General features: G+C 51.6%; 2 non-coding genes across 2 annotated transcripts; one reads left to right on the top strand and one right to left on the bottom strand.

Annotated features, from left to right (window-relative positions):
• Positions 1-6,069: 6,069 nt before the first annotated feature.
• LOC138226572 (U1 spliceosomal RNA) lies at positions 6,070-6,239 on the top strand. The gene has a single exon (XR_011184581.1). It is a non-coding gene; the product is annotated as a U1 spliceosomal RNA (small nuclear RNA).
• A 635-nt stretch (positions 6,240-6,874) lies between these two features.
• On the bottom strand, positions 6,875-6,993 carry LOC138226593 (5S ribosomal RNA). Its single transcript, XR_011184603.1, has one exon. It is a non-coding gene; the product is annotated as a 5S ribosomal RNA (ribosomal RNA).

The raw sequence follows: 6,993 nt of genomic DNA, 5'->3' as shown, positions 1-6,993 counted from the left end.
TGAGACGGGGATTAGGAGGAGACCCCGACTGATGGGTAAAGCGGAGCACTAACACCAGAGGGACACCCCCGGCGTCTCTTTTTGAGAGACGCCCTGGGGTTTCCTAATGGCCAAGGAGGGTCGGGACCTCGGTTTGACGCCTCCCCCGAAGGACGGCGCCTGTTTGTGCAGCAGAGTGTCGCCATCAGGAGGCTGGGGCGTAAGAGAGCCACACAGCCCGCTGGGTGAGCGCTCCCTACTGGTCCCAGTCACACCTCTTGCAGGAGCAGCAGTAACCGGAGCTTTTCCGGGGTGGAATCTCCCATCCGGGTGCCGGCCAGGCTCACACCTGCTGGGCTGCCCCGGGGGTGAGCCCAGTCGAGAGTCGCAGGGCCAGATCTAGTCACCGGGGAGAAACGATACAAGTGAAGGATTGCTCGGCTCTCGGCACTTGAAAAGACCGACAAATGTCTCGTTCCCGCCGGAGCTGAATGTACCCGCATGTGTGGTGTCGTCTTCTTCCCCCGCCCCGCTGTGTTTGCTGTATTGTCTCTGAAGCCGGCCCCCCCGAGACGAGACGGGCTGTTCCTGTGCCCCAATTAACACTTTACAGGTGCCATTCCCCGGCATTGTGGCCATTGTCGGTGCTCACACGCGATAAGATAAGGCGGAGGAGAGCGGGGCATGCCCAGCGGCAGACATTCAAGGAGGGGGCAGTGCGAGGTGAGGTGAGGTGCGACACGCCGGAGCCCCGACGCAGCTAATGCGGAGCACTTGTTGGACTGGCATCGAAAGGACGTGTGCGCACGGAGCGAGCCTTCCCTGCTGCGGAGCGCGGGATCTTTCTCCCCCCCTCCCGCTGCAGGAGTTGTGTGCACTGCAGCGGTGCCGAGAGAAAAGCACAGAAGGCAGCAGGCTCTGGAGAGCAGGTAAGAGACGGAGCCTTGTGGGCAGGCGAGCAGGCCCGTTTTTTGGAAATTGCTGAAAAGGTTTGTTCGGTGTGTGGCAGGCGCACGTCGCGAGCTTGCGTGGCGATCTGCCGGTCTGGAGTTATGCAAATGAGGCCGAATTGCATCCCGGGACATGCTGCGAATGCGCAACGGCGACTGCAGATGTGTAGGAAACGGCGCGCTCGTTTTCTCGTTTTGCCCACACTTTTGAGTGTTAGTGTGGCGTGTGAGTGTGTGAAAGAGTGGGCCCAGCAGGAGGCGGTGGCGTGCGGGGCGAGGAGGTGGCCTAGGCTGTGCGATTTGTGCTGTGGGTGCGGGCCGCTTGCAGGGGCCTGTTTAACTCATACTTACCTGGCAGGGGAGATACCTTGATCAAGAAGGAGGTTCACCCAGGGCGTGCATGTTGTTATGTTCTCGGAACTGGCAAAGACGGAGGACATTCACACCTGGCTTAACCAGTACTGCACCGTCCACCATGGAACTGAGGTTAGAGATGTTGATGGTATAAAAACAGGAGCAAGGAAATTCGAGGTTCGCTTGCTACCGGACAGCGTAAATGGAGGCTTAAGGCACCTGCCCTCTACAATCCGGCTGGGCGCCTGCAATGGCTATGTGTTTTATGTGGGACAACCAAAGGTGTGTCGGCGCTGTGGTGCTGTGGGACACCTGGCATCGTCCTGCACTGTGAAATGCTGCAAGACCTGTGGCAAACAGGGACATTTAGCCTCTGACTGTTCAATGCTGCCAAAGTGCAATTTATGTGGCTCGGAAGGACACGTTTTTAAGAACTGCCCTCACGCCTACGCCAATAAACTCAAAATGAGAAAGGATGAGGCAGTGCTTGTTTCAGCCAAACCGGCCCGAAAATCCAAAGCAAACAACAAGTCAAACAAAGAACCCTTGTTGGACAAAGACTCTCAGCCTCCAGCCAGGATCAGTCCTGCTGTGGCTCCGGGGCTGGTGGAAGAGAAATCCACTACGCCCCCACAACCGCAGACTGCACCAGACAAGCACGAGGGTTTGAAAACCCCCGAGAACAGCGAGGACCCCTCCCCCACTCCTGCTCCTCAGAACGAGGGCCAGTGTGGGGCCCCCCGGTGGAGCGGGTCCAGCGAGGATACCCAGGATTCAGCGGAGCTGCTTTTCTCAGACTCTGCAAGTGCTACAGATGCCCTCCTCTCCTCCATCCAGTCCATCACGGAGGATCTGCAGCAGCTGGTGGGTGAGGGGGAAGAGGAGACTGGTGCATCGGCTGCACCCCTTTCCCCTCAGTGCTCCCAGGAGCTGGACTTGAGGAAAAGAAAAAATGACTCTGTTTTCTCCCCGAGCGAGGAGGAAGGAGAGCATGGCGATGGGGACAGCTGGAACCTCTCCACCCCTCCCTCTACCCCCTTCCTTGAAATGGACTCTGTGAACGCTTTTACTGCTGCCACCCTGATGAAGGCTCATTCAGAGGATGGCTGGCAGGAAATTGGTAAGAAGAAAAAGAAAAAGAAAAAGGTAACAGGTGAGACCGAAGAGAAATGTGTTTTGTAAAGACTGGTTCCACTTTCTTATGTAATATGGCTCTTAACATAATTTCTCTTAACACAAGAGGTATCAATGACAGAGTTAAATGCCAGTCTGTCTTTGATTACCTCCAGCAGAGAGAGGGAGATGTGTTGATGTTGCAGGAGTGTGCTTTAGCCTATCAAGAGAGGTATAAAAGTTTTGAAGATAGGTGGGATAAAGGGCCTTCTGTTTGGTCAGGGGACAATAACAACAGAGCCTCTGGCGTGGCCATTCTTTTCAAAGGATGGGCATTCAAATTGAAAAGTATTCAGAGGGTCATAGATGGCAGGTTGCTGTGTGTGGATGTGGAATGGGGGACCGTTAACCTGCGGCTAATCAATGTGTATTGCCCTACTGACGTAGGAGGAAGGGTGGAGCTACTCAAGGCACTCTCCCCCCTATTGTTATGCAGCACAGACGTGATAGTGGGAGGGGATTTTAATTGTATCTTAGAGCACACAGACAGGCAGTCTAGCTCGCCGATAAAATTGGATTCCAGCTCACTGGCCCTGCAAAACTTAGTTCAAGACTTTAAACTCTCAGACACATATAGATGTATATATCCCACAACAGCAGGATATACATGGTCAGGGAGGAATAGCAGCTCCAGAATTGACTATTGCTTTGTCTCAGAGAGAGTGAAAGTTGTTGGGGTCACTCTTCAGCCTGTCTTCTTCTCAGATCATCAGGCTTTAGGGTGTAGAGTGGAACTCCAGGGCGGGACTGTCTTTGGCCCAGGCCTCTGGAAACTCAACACAAAGCTGCTAGAGAACGAGGGGGTAGTATCCCGCTACAAGGAGAAACTATCACAGTGGCTGTCCTTGCAGTGTCTGTACGGGTCAGTAGGAGAGTGGTGGGAGGAGGTGAAGGTGAGGACAAAGGCCTTTTTCATGGCTGAGGGAAGGAAGGCTGCTGCCAGACGGAGAGGAGTGCTAGCCAGGAAACAGAGGCAGCTGCAGCGTCTCTACACGATGCTGCACAGTGGCTTCGATGTGCTCGAGGATATCGCCCTTTTAAAAAAGGACATCCGGAGCATAGCCGAAGAAAGTAGTCGAGGAGTGCTGTTAAGAAGCAGAGTGCAGTTCTTGGAAGAAAATGAGAAGTGTACTCGCTTCTTTTTCAGGAAAGTGGTAGGCTCCAAGACTGTCATGGAAAGTGTAGTTGATGAGGAGGGACGAGAGAGAACAGAGCCGAGTGCTATCCTCTCCTGCACCGAGGCCTTCTACTCAAGACTGTACAGCTCTACAGAGGTAAAGGATGAAGATATTCATTTTTTTACCTCAAAGCTAGAAAACATTTTGAGTGAAGAAGATAGGGAAGTACTTGAGAGGGATTTGACAGTAGAAGAGCTGAGACAGGCTATGGAGAGCTTACAGAAGGGGAAAACTCCGGGTGCTGACGGGCTCCCTAAAGAATTTTATTGCACCTTTTGGGATCTGCTTCAGGATCCGCTACTGCTCCTATTCGAGGAAAGCTACAAGACAGAATTGCTGCCTGACTCCTTAAGAGAAGGCACTATCTCTCTCTTGTTTAAGAAAGGAGCAAAAAATGACATAAAGAACTGGAGACCCCTCAGCCTGTTAGGCGTAGACACTAAGATCCTGTCCAAAGCCCTTTTCCTGCGCCTACAAAATGTAGTGGCCTCACTGGTAGGGAAAGAACAGACTTGTGGGATAGCAGGACGCCTGATGAGCGACAACCTGGCCTTGTTGAGGGATGTCTGTCTGTACTCTGAGGATCGCTCCCTCCCTCTGTGCATTTTAGGTGTAGACCTAGAAAAGGCCTTTGACCGCCTAAACCGGCAGTACTTAACATCGGTACTTGAGCACATGAAGTTTGGCCCCATCATGAGAAAGTGGATTAACCTGCTGTACACAGGTAGCAACAGCAGAGTCATGGTTAATGGCAATAGATCACGCACCTTTGAAGTCTGTTCAGGGGTGAGGCAGGGCTGCCCATTATCCCCCTTGTTATTCGTTTTGGCTATGGAGCCCTTAGCCTGTGCCTTGCGCCAGGATCAGGCCATTAATGGGATACCAGTGCCTGGAAGTGGGGGAGGAGAGGTAAAGACATCTCTATACATGGATGACGTCACCCTGCTCCTCTCTGACAATGCCTCAATTAGCAGAGCTCTGCAGTGCTGTGATCGGTTCTCTTTGGCTTCCTCCGCAAAAATTAACACATCTAAGAGTGAGATTTTTTATCAGAACTGGAGGGAGCCAAAAGAAGGACATGATCTCAGGCTGCAAGAGAGGAGAATTAAGGTCCTGGGGGTGTATTTTGGAGAAGAGATGGGAACAGTAAATTGGCAGAACAAATTGCCAATCTTAAACAAAAAACTGATGCAATGGAAGGACCGAGACCTCACCATGACAGGGAAGGTGCTGGTCATCAAAGCCGAGCTCTTGCCTGTCTTGAATTTTCTGGCTTCTACCTTCCCAATCCCACACCGTGTTGCGGCGGTGCTGAGGAGATTGATGTTTCAATTTCTATGGGGTGGGAAGCAGGAAAGACTCAGAAGGGAAATAATGTACAGGCCGCTACCCTCAGGGGGGAAGTCTGTCCCAGATATTGCTACGAAGCTGCTGTGCATTTTCCTGGCCTCTGTGCTGAGAGGCTTTGCAACAGCACCTGCAGCGCGTACCTGGACTTATTTTTCCAGGCTCTGGGTAGGTAGGGAGGTGTTCAGAGTGTGGGGTGTCAGACCCAAGCTGGACGTCCCACTCTCTGACACATGCCCTGCAATTTATGGGACAGTTAAAAGTTTTCTAAGATCTCACCCAATTGGCCATATTCCCCTCCGAGATGTCAGCGTCCAAAAACTGGAAGATTTCGTAGCACCCCAGAACAATAGGCAGACCCCTGTGGGCATTTTAACATCAGCCCAAACAAGGAAGGTGTGGAAACACACATCCTCTAAATTTCTGTGCAACATTCACAGAGATTTAGCCTGGAGTGTCGTCCACCAGTGCTTACCGGTACGAACTTTCTTGTACCGTAGGGGCCTCACCCCCAGCCCTCGCTGCGTTAGGGTGGGCTGCGGCGAGGAGGAGACTGTGACCCACCTCCTGTGGTCCTGCTTTTTTGCTAAGGCCTTCTGGGCACAGTTTGAAGATTGGTTGCAGGCTCTCTCGCCCCAATTTACCCTGACCGCTGCTTTCATCATATACGGCATCTCTCCTGTCAAGCTTCCTCCTGACGTGTTTGACAGGATCTGGGCCGTGGTGAACAGTGGGAAAGACGCCCTGTGGAGAGTTAGGAACATGGGGCTGTTCAAAGGCATCAAGGTCCCAGTCAAGGCAGCAGGTAGCCTGGCCCTGTTCATCACCCGAGAGAACTATTACCTCAGAGATCTGTGGAGAGAAGGGAGGGAGGAAGCAGAAAATCTGTGGGAAATAGAGGGCATTGGACAGTATCTCAAGAAACTGTGAAAAACATTATCATGTTTAAGTAAAGAATGTGATTTGCACCAGAAAAAAAGAAATTGTTGCTATGTAACTGGTTCCGTGTCAAAATGTAATGAGATGTGATCATATATACTGTTTTAAGTATGTATATTAATGTAAAGCTTTCTGATTTGTGATTTCCTGTATTTTTTTGTGAAAAGAAAATAAAGTTCTTAAAAATCGAAATCGGTTCACCCAGGGCGAGGCTCGGCCATTGCACTCCGGCTGTGCTGACCCCTGCGAATTCCCCAAATGTGGGAATCTCGACTGCATAATTTCTGGTAGTGGGGGACTGCGTTCGCGCTCTCCCCTGATGTGCTTGGTCCAAAATCAGATACGGGAGGGTTAGGACACCACGAGCTGCGTGGCTGCGGAAGGATCCCGGTTCGACAGGAGTGGACGCCGCTGCTGGTTCTCGCTGGCTTTTAGTTAGGGGTCCGGAGAAGCATCTCAAGCTAGTTCCACTACTCCTTCCGGACGTTCATTCCCTTTTCAAAGTCAGTCGTTTTGCTGTAGTCTGCGTTCTTTAGGCTGATTATCGAGGTTAGCCTTTATTTGGTCATGGGGGGCCTCGGTACTGTATGCTGAGTCTAAAGACAGTTTCACCCGTTTTCTGATTGCTCGGTTCTGTACCAGTGCAGACATGTCAAACAGTGAATGGCTGTACCTCTATTGTATCCGTGCTCAATGAATGAAATCGGTAACAAATGAATATATGTCTAGTTATACGAAAAACGAGTGGTTTATCGACTCATCTTCATTTGCAGATTTAGAGGCAGCTTCGATATTCGTTTTACAGACGGGTTTTTTTTTTGAATATGGGTCACACACATGCCACAGCAACAAAACATCTCTAGAGATGAGGCTATAGATCACCTTTCCATCCTGCAGGTTTTCCTCCCAAAGCCTACGGCACCAACGGCGACCCCTGCTGGCCGGGAGAGCAAAAGCTTACAGCACCTGGTATTCCCAGGCGGACTCCCATCCAAGTACTAACCAGGCCCAACCCTGCTTAGCTTCCGAGATCAGACGAGATCAGGCTTGTTCAGGGTGGTGTGGCCGTAAGC

Source organism: Lepisosteus oculatus, unplaced genomic scaffold, assembly GCF_040954835.1.
Source record: "Lepisosteus oculatus isolate fLepOcu1 unplaced genomic scaffold, fLepOcu1.hap2 HAP2_SCAFFOLD_138, whole genome shotgun sequence".
NCBI classification, from domain to species: Eukaryota; Metazoa; Chordata; class Actinopteri; order Semionotiformes; family Lepisosteidae; genus Lepisosteus; species Lepisosteus oculatus.
Note: the sequence above shows the minus strand (reverse complement) of the source record. Positions and strands in the feature narration are given on the sequence as shown.